The sequence below is a fragment of the Ipomoea nil genome, unplaced genomic scaffold (assembly GCF_001879475.1).
Source record: "Ipomoea nil cultivar Tokyo-kokei standard unplaced genomic scaffold, Asagao_1.1 scaffold1031, whole genome shotgun sequence".
Lineage (NCBI taxonomy): Eukaryota > Viridiplantae > Streptophyta > Magnoliopsida > Solanales > Convolvulaceae > Ipomoea > Ipomoea nil.
The window spans coordinates 164,571-178,932 of NW_017617459.1; positions in this window are offsets into that span (position 1 = coordinate 164,571).

Below are 14,362 nucleotides of genomic sequence, written 5' to 3' on the forward strand. Positions count from 1 at the left end.
AAAGAATAATGTATTTTAGTTCTCTCTATCAAATATTTTACTTCTTTATATTTTCCAAAACTTTCTGTGGCAGTGAATAATGATGAACTTTAGTGTCTCTCTGCCTGTTTGCAAATTTTATTTAAACATTTAAATTTCAGATTTTATATTTGTGTGGTTTAGGAGAATGGCTTACCATTTATATGATTTCAATTTTTTTATTATTTTATTTCAGATTTTATTATTTGTGTGGTTTAGGAGAATGGCTTACTATTTATATGAGATTGATGAATATAGAGATGTATGGTGTAAGTATTTTATTGATGAATGGCTTAAAGCAATCCTTGAAGTTTAGTTGATGTTGCTAATTTAACTTTGAAATTATTATTATTATTATCAATTGTAGAATTACCATAAATTTAACTTGTTTAGTTGATGGTATGAGTTGCTTTTGAATTGATTGTAATATTTTGAATAACAAATTGTTGGACAGGTTAAGAAAATTGTTGTGAATTGTAAAAGCCGTACAGGATTAATTGGGTGGAAAATAGTTTTTTAAAAAATAATAAATGATGTCGTTTATTTATTTTTTTAAGTTAACATAAGACGTCGGTTTTTCCATAAAAATCGACGTCTTATGTCAATTTATTTTGATTTTAAAAACCGACGTCGTTTCTTAATTAAAAATATTTTTAAAAAATTTACGACGTCGGTTATTTCTTAATAACTGACGTCGTATGTTAATTTTAAAAATTATACGACGTCGGTTTTTTCAACCGACGTCGTATATCATTATTTACGATGTCTGCTACCTAGACGTCAGTCGAAAACCGACTTCAAATGGGGTCAAAAAATCGACGTTAAAGCCCTTTTTTGTAGTAGTGAGGCATGCTTTCACAATTGTATAGCTTCTCATCAAGCTCATACTATCACATACCTAACTTATCAATAATCTCAAATCTAGCTAACATCTCGGTAGCAATCTCATGCTAACACACAACTCAATAAGCAATCTTGTGTATCATATAACCTCAAATCAATTTCATGCTATCATATACTCATCATGCAATCTCATGCAATCAAATACTCGTCATGCAATCATATGCTCAATATGCAATCTCGTACAATCATATACCCAATATGCAATCTCGTGCAATCATATACTCAACATGCAATCTCGTGCAATCATATATACTCAATATGCAATCTCGTGCAATCATATACTCAACATGCAATCTCGTGCAATCATATACTCAACATGCAATTTCGTGCAATCATATACTCAATATGCAATCTCGTGCAATCATATACTAAATATGCAATCTCGTGCAATCATATACTAAATATGCAATCTCGTGCAATCATATACCCAACATGCAATCTCGTGCAATCATATACTCAACATGCAATCTCGTGCAATCATATACTCAACATGCAATCTCGTGCAATCATATACTCAATATGATATCTCGTGCAATCATATACTCAACATGCAATCTTGTGCAATCATATACTCTATATGCAATCTCGTGCAATCATATACTCAACATGCAATCTCGTGCAATCATATACTCTATATGCAATCTCGTGCAATCATATACTCTATATGCAATCTCGTGCAATCATATACTCACCATGCAATCTCGTGCAATCATATACTCTATATGCAATCTCGTGCAATCATATACTCAAAATGCAATCTACTTGATCATGCAATAAAACGAACATGATGCTTTTAGTGTAAGTATAGATAGATATACATATACACTCTTTCTTTCTCTTGAGTCTCTTGACTCGATTTCTTTATCTTGAGTCTCTTGACTCGATTTCTTTCTTTCTCAAACTTTCTCATACTTCTCGTTTCTCTTCTTGTGCGAGGCAGGTGCTCCGCCGCAGCGAAGCCCTAGCGTACGGTGCAATCTCGTGCATCCGCCACATCTGTATCTACGGAACCTCTAACTCGTGAGGGAGGTAGGACCTTCACACTCGTGAATGGACCTTTACATGCTCGGCAATCTAGCCGGCTTAATACTCAACCCGCCCACAGAACCACTCTCTTGGTTCTTTATCTTTCTTTCTTGCTTGCTTTCTCTGTGAAATCAGGTATCGTACTTTTAGTGTGCACACCCCCTAACCAGGATTCCAAGCTCGGCGGGAAGTCTCCAACCTTGTAACTCGGGAATATCTACCTCGTTACATGATAAAAACTGTCGGCTCGCAATGTCCGTTTCTTTCTTTACTTTCTCTTTTTACTGATTTGTCGGTTCTATCCGATCTTATCTCTTTTCTTCCGAAAGGACATAGTCCTAACGGTCCTCCAAAACCTCGGATTACTCACACTAATACATATAGGTATAGCTCATGCATTTCAACTCATGCAACACTTTACTTATGCAAACTTATGCACGTAACTTCTCAACAATTTCACAATGCAACAGGATAATGACTTCCCAAGATAGATATGAGTTTTTGAAAATAGTACTTAGGCTCACTTTGGCCACTTATGCATTTTAAAACATGGTATTCTCAAATATGCACTTTACTGTAAAATATGCTTCAAAACTTCTTTCACTGTGAACTCTCAACAATTACCTAATCATAACTTGGCAAACACTTAGCAAGTATTTAACATGCACTTGAACTCAACATACTCAACTTATACTCATTCACTGTAATCTAGCATTCAAGAAAACATTCTCTGTACACTTTAACATTTCTACACTTGGCAGACAATCTCAATAAATCATATTAGGTATTTAGGCATGTTTATCTAGCAAAACTTATCAAACAATAGTCATACTTCTTAGTCTAACAATTAAACAATTGACATGTTTCTCAAATAGATAGCTAAGTTTGATGCTTCATAACTTCAACCACTATAAACATACTCAGAACAAGCCATATCATTCTACTTCACAAATTCAACTGTAAAATACTCATTCCTACTCCAAAATCAATGAAATCAAGTTCTACTCGTGCGTCGTGACGATCCCGAGTGTCCGAGCCTCAAGGGTCCGCGAGTCCTGGTCCGAAACAACACGTAGCTGAGCCACAAGGGCCGGGACACTGCACACCTTCAGCCTGGCAGAGCTTTCGGCGGGGCTCGATGAGGCCCGCCAAGCCACGACTCAGGGTCACGGCCCTTGCCATAGGCCGTGCCCTAAGGCCGCCTCTTCACGGGTCTGGCCAACGGCCTCTGCCTAGGGCCGTTGGCTAGGCCCGTGAACCTGTCTGGTGCACACTGCCTGTGCACCAGATGAACTTTCTTAACCTGTAAATGCAATTTCAAGCATTCAAACACTCCCAAATCCTCAACAACACATCATAGATCAATAATAGATCACTTAATAGCTCAAACACATCAATAATCTAACATTTCTACTCATTCTAACATTTATTTGACTTCACAGAGCCTATCAAAAGAGGTGGGAGTCCATGGCTTATACATTTGTTGCCTCTTCTTCTAGTTCTTCTTTCTTGTGTGGATTCCTTCTCTTTTCTACTCAGCTTTCACCACCTTTACTACCTAACCTCCTCAAATAAACCACGCCAAAACACTTAAGGGAGGAAGCCTCAGAGATTTGGAATCAAGGAATGATAATCTAGGAGAGAAGATGAATGCATGGATAAAAAATGGAAGCTAAGAACTCTTACTGTTTCTTCATCTTGTCTACAGAGCTTCTGGGAATGGAGAGGCAAGAGAGAAGATCAGGAAAACACAAAGCATTAGTGATGCTTATATAGGGTCCAAAACCCTAGGATAAATGCCAATGATTGGTTGAGGGCAAAAGGGTAATTTGGATTGGCTCCTTAAAATATCAGGCATGAGAAAGTGGAATCTAGTGGTTCACCAAGCTTCATGGACCAAAGTCTAAAATCATAGTTTAAAAGAGTTTTGGGGTCAAAATACATTTTTCTAAAAATACTTTCTAGACAACCACTCAATTTAGGTTACTCAAATTTCTCCCGGTTTCACTCAGATTGATTTTTGGATTGAAAACTTGGTACGCAATGTACCCGAAAATTTAGGATTTTGGATTTAAAATAAATCTCGGTGTTGAATTTACTTAAAAGTGGCTCAAAATAAATTATTCAAACACCGATTATATCGCAAAAAAATTTTATAGAGTGAAAATGGCTATTTTGGGATTTCTTAAAACCGAATTTAGAAAATTAAATTTTGGGTTGTCACAGTTATGGATGTGTAGTTATGCAATTATGGATATAGTACTCTGTCAACAAGCACTTTAAGAATTCTGAATATGAAGTTATGAATGTATAATTATGTAATTATGAATATATTGTTATGAGATTATGAATGCGTAGTTATTAAATTATGAATATAGTGCTCCATTATAAGATGTCCTATAATACAATGTCTTACGGTTTTGCATATTTATTCTTGACATTTTTTGATAACTAATTCTTACTCTTTAACATAATCTTCTGTAATTTTGTAGTTGTTCTACTTTGATAGAGTGGAGTTCAAAGGGATGGTGGTGAACAGAACATACCATTCCATCATTGCTTGGACAAAAGAGCTTGTAAGGAAGAGGATCCGCGCTGAGATAAAGTCTAGTGGGTTTGGGAAGGGAAAAGTTGTCCTACGATAGCTACCTTCCGGAAAGCATTAGACATAGGAGAGCAGAGATGTAACAACCCGAAAATTTTCTCTTCAAATTAAGCATATTCTATAAATTTAACCAAAATCTTTTACAATATTTTGTTCCTACGATGACTAATGACTAGTATAAATAAAATATTTATTTTCAAAATTCTTATATTAAATGATTTCATATAAAATGATTATATATTTATTTAAGTTTTCAAAGCTCAATTTGAGAGAAATATTCATTTATCAAAAAGTCAACTCAAAAGTCAATCTGAGATGAACATGTGAACCTGATAGCCAAGTTTTCTCTTAAAACTTGATTTCAAAATGAACCTATCATACTTTTATATTTATTATATTGTATTATATCCCGAATTTAACCCAACTTTTAACCCAAAGTTCAAAACCCAAATTCCCTATGGTGATTGGGCATCTCTTGTGCATGCACTTTGTCAAATGGATGTCATAAGGCCAGGGACTGATATGAGACTTGTTACCATGGTAGTACCTTTTAGATCAATGCTTACTCTTTCAAATTTTTCTTCTCTAATTTGTCATTAAGAATTTACTTGAAATGGTGAAGGATTTTTCATTACTGAAATAGCTTAGCAAATTATTTTACTTAGCTAATTTTCCTGTTGTGTACATAATTTTAGGAACTGGATATTGCTTTAGGAGAAGTTGAATTTAAGGATGGAATTTCTGATGTAAAATTTAGTTGGGTAAGAGTCATATCTTCTATTCTTGATGTTAGTGCTTGTCACTTTTTTATTATTAAAAAATCACATGACTAAAGAATAATGTATTTTAGTTCTCTTTATCTAAATAAAATGTAGTATTATATATGTTCTTGTGTATGTGTATGATATATTGTGTGTATTTCTTTGTTTTGCTTGGTTATGGGGGTCTAGGGAGTGGAGAAGAAGGCAATTCTTGAGGCTTAGAGTAATGGCTCTTGCTTTTGGAAACATCAAGCTTGAGGTATAACCCATGGAAACCCAAAATCTATTATTTACCCTAAGTGTTATATGAAATATGTATTGTGACGATATCCATTAGTTTGAGGCTTAGAATTGTTGGTTTATTGAGTGTTTGATGCTTATAATGTGGTAGAAAAATTGTATTGTTGTTGCTATGCATTTGGATGATTTGGAGTTGTTTTGGTTGTCTGTTAAGTTTCCCGCGGTTTGTATCGCTCTAATACCAATTTGTAACACCCCACTTTTCTAACTCTTAATTACATCTCTAGACAGTCATTAACATAGACTAAACAACGGAAAACTAGAAGATAAGTAGTGGGAGTGTCATCGCCACAACCACCACTCTTGGGTGATTGCACAGGCTAAAAGTGGGTAAAACTACAAATAAGATTAAGTCTGGGAACTAAAAGTAAAAACTGGAAAAGTAAGGGGGAAAAACGTCACCCCAACACAGTCTACAACAATCATCCAACATAAAGTCATAAATCTAAATCCATAACATCATCATAAATAAAACTAGAGTTTAGACATCTCAAACTAAGAGACTAATCTAACTCGATATCTTCTCACTGTTGGGCCCACCTGAAAGGGGTTTTGCAAGCAACACATAGACAAACAGAAAAAACACCTGTTAGCACAAAGCTAAGTATAGCCACACTCAACCCTGTAAAACGTTCTAGCATATACTTTGAAAACATTTGGTATCTTTATAGCAATAAGCTAATCTCAAATCATCTTAAGATTTATTACATTCTTTCTAGATGCTTGCACCCTATAATATCAGCTCGCATTCTCGTATATGTATAAGACTGATCATGTAGATTTATCAACATATAGACTTCTCAAACAGCTTATCATGCAATTCATGCTTACAGATAGATTCATGCTAAAAGACCATATAACAGGTGTTTACATGCTTTCATATTCTTATCATATAACTTGATAAGTGGAGCTTCTAATACAACTCAATAATCATGCTCAAGGAATATCTCAAGTTCAACTTCTCATTAAACAATCTTTTACGATGCTCTATACGCATACAAACATGTATAGCATTATGATCATAATTTTTATGCAATCTAGTGCAACAATGTAATCATACTCTTATGCAATCTAGTGCAACAATGTAATCATACTCTTATGCAATCTAGTGCAACAATGTAATCATACTCTTATGCAATATCGTGCAACAATGTAATCATACTCTTATGCAATCTCGTGCAACAATATATTCATACTCATATGCAATCTCGTGCAACAATATATTCATACTCATATGCAATCTAGTGCAATAATATACTCATACACTCATTTATAAATTAGAGTACTTTCTGTGGAGGTTTCTTTGTCACTTTCTCGAGTCTCTCTTGACTCTCTTTCTTTCTCTCGAGTCTTTATTGACTCTCATAATTGAGTCTTTGTTGACTCTCTTTCTTGAGTCTCTGTTGACTCTCTTTCTTTCTCTTATGCTCGTAGACGGCTTAGGGCTTCACAGAAGTGTGACTTACCCCATCGGGAACGGCATAATTCCGACCCAATATCTCCTACCGTCTACGGAACCAATCTCGTGGTTCAAACTCTGTGGTTCAAACTCTGTGGAATCAGGTATCGAACTATTAGTGTGCGCACCCCCTAACCAGGATTCCAAGCCCGATGGGAAGTTTCCAACCTCGTAACGTGGAAATATGTCGCGTTACATATACTGGGACCGCAATGTCCATAAATATCTCCCGAGAGGAACATAGTCCAAACGGTATCCTCCAAAACCTCACCGATATAGATAATACATAAATATATCTCTCATGCATCAATCTCATGCATGCAACAATTCTACTACTTCTCAATGCATCAAAGAATGATATACCACATGCTTATGGTTTTTGAAAGTATTCTTGGACTCACATTGGCCCCTTATGCATTTTTGAAATATGACGGCTGCCCTTTCCTAATTTGATCTTTGGAATTCTTACATCTCAGGGCCTTGAGCCTATGGCGAGTGAGGTGATCAGTCCGACCCTTCTCTACACGGTTGACCGGCGTCTATTGACTGGAGATCATATATGCGATGTTACACCGGTGACTGCCCCCTCCAATCCTGAGATTGATACAGTGGCGGATGACTCACCACATGCACGAGATCTTCAACTCTCTATCCAATTGAAGGCGAGAGTCTCTGAGCTTGAGACAGTTCATGGCATAATCGCTAAACAGCTAACAGGGGCTCGCACGGAATTGGCCACTGTTCTTCTTCGTTTAAGCCTGACTGAGGCCACTGCTGCTGATCCTGTGAAGTCTGACAGTGAGACTCCCTCCAACGCTTGACCTGGCTTTGGCTCTCTTTTGGCAAAAAGGGTGAGTATGAACTCAGGGGGAGTTGTTTGTGTACCTTCTGGCCCTAGCTGGGCGATTGACTGTGATGGCATCTCTTGTTTGAAAAATGTTTCTTGTCTTTGTTTTGATCCAGCATGACGTGTATGCTGTGTTTTTATCTCTTCTATGTAATTGAATATTGGGTCTGTTTTGTTTTTTATATCCTATCTTAGTCTTTTGCAGTATTATACTTCTTTTTATGTAGTCGAGTTGTTTTGACAAATAATAGCCAAAGGGGGAGTTTGTTAGTGTTTTATTTGCTCGAAAAAACCCCCAACTTATAATTGGCAATATTATTATGGCATACTAAGATAGGATTAGCTTAGTGTCAGTTTTGTTCTACAGAGGACTGATCAATCAGACACAACAACAGAAGGACTGACACTGAAGATCTGTTTTAGGAAGCTGATTTCTTAAAAGCTGTACGCGGTTTTACAGAAGACAGATTTGGAAAGAAGATCAGCGTATCTGCTTTGGAAAGGTATGGACCGAATCTTTAAGATTACATTCTTCAAATATTGTCCAACCATCTACAATCAAAGACATCTATGGAAGGAGTGTTCTATCGACGGATCTATAAGTATCCTCATTCCAAGTGAATTAGCGTTACGCCTTTAGAAAGAAGAAACACTCCACATCAGCTTTATGAGATCAGATCTTTGATTATCATGCCTCTTCTCAATACAACATGTTCATGGTAATTAAGATGACGAACTTAAGAAGAATTACTGCTGCTTAAACGAAAGGACACTGTGATCACACTGTCGTGGGAACAACTGTAAAGAGCGTCATTGAAGTGGACTGCATCAGAGTTGGCTCTCCAAGTGAAGGGATTTCATTAGACTTCTGTATGCATGGCTCTCCACCTTCAACAATCCACTAAACCTGTGTAGACTGGGTATGTACCTTGTGTGGGGCACTTGGGTGAGATTATTGTTTATCTACCTTTGTACATTGGATTATGATTTAGTGGATTGGACGCCTATGTGATCGCCCCCCAAACGTAGATACACACTGTATCGAACTGGGTAAACATCATGTGTCTTTTGCTTGTGCTGTTATCTTTTCTTTAAACATCTCTATGATATGTTATCACTGACTGACTTCATCGCTGAATCAGTCAGTCCTTTTCATCAGTTGATTAATCCAGTTAATCTGATTAAAAAGAGGAAATGCAAAATTACAGAATGAGATCAGGAAAATGAGATGGAATGAGGGGGTTTATATAGGGTTCAAAACCCTAAGATGATTCACAATGATTGGTTGAGGGCAAAGGGGTAATTTCCCAAGCTAAAAGATGAATCAATAAGGGATTTTGGATGTCTTGTGGTCCACCATGTAACATGAACCATAGGCTAGGAATGTTATCTTTTATTACTTTGGGGTTGAAAGTGAATTTTCCCAAAAGCTATATGGATGAACACTTGTTCAAAATTTTCTTTTTGAATTCTCCCGGTCTCACTCAGATAAAATTCTCGATTTAAATCTTGGTACGCGAAGTACCCGAAAACTTAGGGATTTTCGAATGGAATTCCTTTCTTCGGTGTCGAATTAATTTTAAAAATGCGACAAAATTATTTTATTCAAACACCGATTGATCGCAAAAATTTTTAATGGAGTGAAAAAGCTACTTTGGAATTTCTTAATACTGGATTTATAAAATGAAATTTTGGGTTGTTACAGCTAAGGCGGTAACATCCCCATTACTGTTCATTTTGGTTATTTAGTGTGCTATAAACCCTATCTTTATCCTTATTTCAATCTTTAAGAATGTGAATTATACTAGGCTCAAATGTTAGAAAAATGGGGGTGTTACAAGAGATCCTTCCAAGACTGGTTCGCCGGAAACCTCCATAATAATTCCATCTATGATGACAACGTCGAGTGGGGTGTGAAATTCGCCATCATCCTCTGGTGGTCGTGGAAATGGAGAAACGATTTAATGTTCTCTCAAAAGGATCCTCCCCTGAACTTCAAGGTTGCTTGGATCATAAACCAATGTGAATAGATATATAATGTTTTTATAGCAAGTGTTAGGAAGAGATGGAATTAGTTTGCTAAGATGGGAGAAGGGGCTTTGGGAAGCAAAGTTTCGATGGATGTGTAGTCGGTCAAGGAAAAAATGAAGGATGTGGGGGGATCCTACGTGATGACCAAGGTAAATGGATATTGGGCTTTGTTAAATCCCTAGGAGAATGCGTGTGCTTGAAGTGGAAGCATGGGGCATCCTAGAAGGCACCCAAATGGCAACAGAAAGGGGTTTCAAGAAGATGGTAATAGAATCAGACTCCAAGCTTATGGTGAATTACCTCATTAAAAGCAAGAAAGTGGGGGGGGGGGGGGGGGGGGGGGCAATAGCCATAATGTTATCGAGGCTTGCCAAAAGCAATTCCTGAGATTTACTCAAGTGAAAATAAAACACATCTACAGAGAGCTTAACAAGACAGCAGATGCTCTGGCCAAATCATCTGTGCAAGCCCCATACACATGCCCGAATTTAGCTTCCCTACCAACTTCGGTCAAAGTTTTTTTTTTACTTGAAGACCAACAAAGCTTCCCTCGTCAACGATGCTCCCGTTGGCGATTAGAATTTCCCGTGTAAATCCCAGGTTTCCCTTCCCACGGATGTTAAAAAATGTATTTTAATAATAATAATAATAATAATAATAATAATAATAATAATAATAATAATAATAAGTATAACAGCATAAATCATCATATATGAAGTTCTTTTCTCAATGTTTGTAAACTTATATCAGGGATGTCGGTTTGACTTTAGGGATGATCGGATAGCATGGCAAGTGGTGTAATTTGACAAACTTTTGGGGTGTTTTTATGAGTCACATAAAATCAGTAACGTAACCGATAGTAATATATACCAACCAAATTTTGAATTTGATTTCTCACCTGTCTCTTTCATTCCTACCTTCTCATATTCCTCCAACTTCCTGTCCCAATAATTTACTCAATTATTATATACAACAACACATAATAATATACAAATTTAATCCTTACATGATAAGAAAGATGGTTTTCATCAAACAACCGCATTATAATGCACTTTGTTTAATTAATTTTATGCCTAAACAAATTGACAAAAAATTTTAATGTCTTTTAATAATTATATCTAACTATTTAAAATTGGATAAAAAAATTTAAATCTTTGTATTTTGTGATTATTATATCCAAACATGTATAACAATTAAATACTCACACACACATATATCGAATCGGAACAAATGAATCAAAATATTTAATTCAATAATTCTTGCAAAGCAATATTCTATACTCTAAAATTTATTTAGTAATTTTATTTCAAATGATGATTACAAGTAATTAACATGCCAATAATACACAAAATTACATAACATACAAGAGTGCAAGATGGTGAATATCTTTAAATCTTTAAATACAATTAATAACCCCATTAAACATACATACATACATACATACCAGGGCCGTATTTTAAGTTTTTGTGGCCCTATTCTGATAAATAAATGTGGCCCTATCAAAATAATAATTTTTAAAATTAATATATGCAAGTTTCGAACCTTTGACCTCTAAGTTAAAATATAATAAATACACATTCTTATCATCTCTTCATCAAACATTTTAAATTCAATTGAAAACTTTTAATTTTATTTTTAAATTAGCTAGGTAAAAATTAAATATTGAACCTCTAAAATTTGGGGCCCCCTAAAATTGGGGGCCCTGTGCGGTAGCCCAGCTTGCACAGCCTAAAATCCGGCCCTGATACACACACACACACACACACACACATATATATATATATATATATATTCGCTCGGTCAGCTTTGAACTCGAGCCTGTTCATTTCATAACTGAGCTCGAACTCAAGCCTGTTCGTTTCATAACCGAGCCGAACTCGAGCTTGAGCTCGGCTCGACTCGTTTTCACCCCATGTAAAATAATGAAACCAAGAAATACGAATTACATACAGTCTCAAAACTCAAGTAATTAAAAGCGAAATCCAAATCCTTTATTTTCATTATAATATATATATATATATATATATATATATATATATATATATATATATTTCGTGAGTTACTCAACGAATCACAAGCCTAAAACATTTGAGCTCTAGATGAATTAGTTCGAACATAAACTTGATCGAACTCGAGTCAAAGTGTGACCGAGCTACTCACAAATTGCTCGACTCATCATTTACCCCCCTAATTTCACATGTTTGTTTTTTCCTAGCTATAATATATTTTTCCCCTTTCCTGGGATGTCAGAAACAAATGCTAATTAAAGGAACAAATATATTATTTTAGTACTCGAAGAATGAGAATTTTATCCATTGATTTCTTTGTGTTACATGTTCGAGGCTATTTTTATTTTTATTTTTAAATTTCCCTTCTGTTTTAGGGGCAATAAAAGAATAATAATAATTAAAGACATTGGTTTAATACATGGCAGTTTTTAACCATATTCTAGTCCAAATAAAGGAAAAACGAGTCAAAATTTTAATTTGAATTATTCTATACGATGATGTGGAGTACTATAATTAATTTTTTATCTTGTTAGACAGTGAACAAATGTTGTGCCATCGAGTGGTATAACTGTGACCATTCACCTGAGAGGTCTCAAGTTGAAACTCTAGTGTGAAGATGTTAGAGAATCCATAGCATTAAAAAAAAAAAACTTGTTACCTAGTGAAATTACTTTTCAACCAGTTTTAATAAAGTTCTAAACCAATTAAACAGTTGTGTTAAGCATATAATACATATAAACATAAAGAGGAAATTTCAATTTTGATCTTATGACTATAGGGGTCTTGTTAATTTCAGTCCTTAACTTTCAAAAATGTCAATTTAGTATCTTGACTATGTAATTTTTGTCACTCCGACCAAATTGTCGGTCAAATTTCACCAAAAAAATTTAATTGATCAAATAATGAGGGTATTTTAGTTATTTTACTTCCCCTTTTTTCTTCTCTGACGAGTCCTTCCCTTTTCTCCATTTTCGGCGATCGCCTTTTCTCCGGTACTAAATTGACACTTTTGAAAGTCATGAACTGAAATTAATAAGACCACGGTAGCTAGTCATAGGACCAAAATTGAAATTTTCACTAAACATAAATATGCAATCCAACTATCAGCTTAGCCTTTTAGTTGAGATAGAGCACATGCTTCAATTTGGTATCAGAGTTATGCCAATTGTCATGGGTTCAAACATAAATATGAAAACGATACACAAAATTTGGAATTGTCACCAAAGACAATGGAGCTAAAGTGGAATTAACTTTTTAATAAAACTATGTGGTATATATAATCTCGCTAACTATTTAATCAAATAAGTTTTACCATCAAATTGAGTTTGATGTCAAATCACATATGTGACCATTTCACGGATCCTTATTCGTGAGACGGGTTGGGTCAAGATAAAAATATAATACTTATACTGAAAAATATAATACTAATTAGAGCATCACCCGTTGGGCAAATTATGCTGTGCATCTGTATGCACCATGCATGGTGCATACGGATGCCAAAACGACGTCGTTTTAATAAGACGGGCGTCTCACCTTAAAAAAAAAAATCAAGTTCGATTCCCAGCAACAACATATGAACTATAATTCCATAATCGATGAACTATAATTCCATAATCGATGAACTATAATTCCATAATCTAATCTATGAACTAAAAATTCCAGAATGAATGAACTAAAATTTCATAATCTATAAACTAAAATTTCAGAATCGATGAACTACAATTCCATAATCGATGAACTATAATTCAATAATCAATGAACTATAATTCCATAATCTATGAACTAAAATTCCAGAATGAATGTACAATATAATGTTGTTGCTGAGAATCGAACCTGAATTTTTTTTAAAGGGGAGACGCGCGTTTTTTAATAAAAACGACGTTGTTTTGGCATCCGTATGCACCATGCATGGTGCATACGGATGCACAGCATAACGATTGCACCCGTTGTTGTAGTTTTTGAGAAGTTTTTACAGGTGTGATTAGGAAAAATAATATGCGAGGGGAGGGAAAAAAGAAAAGGAAAAAACAAAATTAAAATATGGAAAAACAAAAAAAAATAAAATAAATATTTACGCGCCCAGTTGCGTGCACTACACACGCCCGACTGGGCGCGAGAGTTTCGCCTCACACGAGGTAGGAATGGCAGGTCTTCTTTCTTGGTGAGACCCACAAAGTTAACAAAAACCTTGGTTCTTCATCAAAGACCCTCCTTCCTCTCTCTTCTCTCCCTCTTTCCTCCTATTTCCTCCCCTTCAGGATGAACTCCTCAAAAACCAGACCAATATCTAATGATGAGGATGCTCTTAGAAATAAAATGTTTATTTATTACTTATATATATTGGAAAGTTTAATACTTTTAAAAAAATATAATATTTTTATGTTTTGATTTAAAAGTAGTATA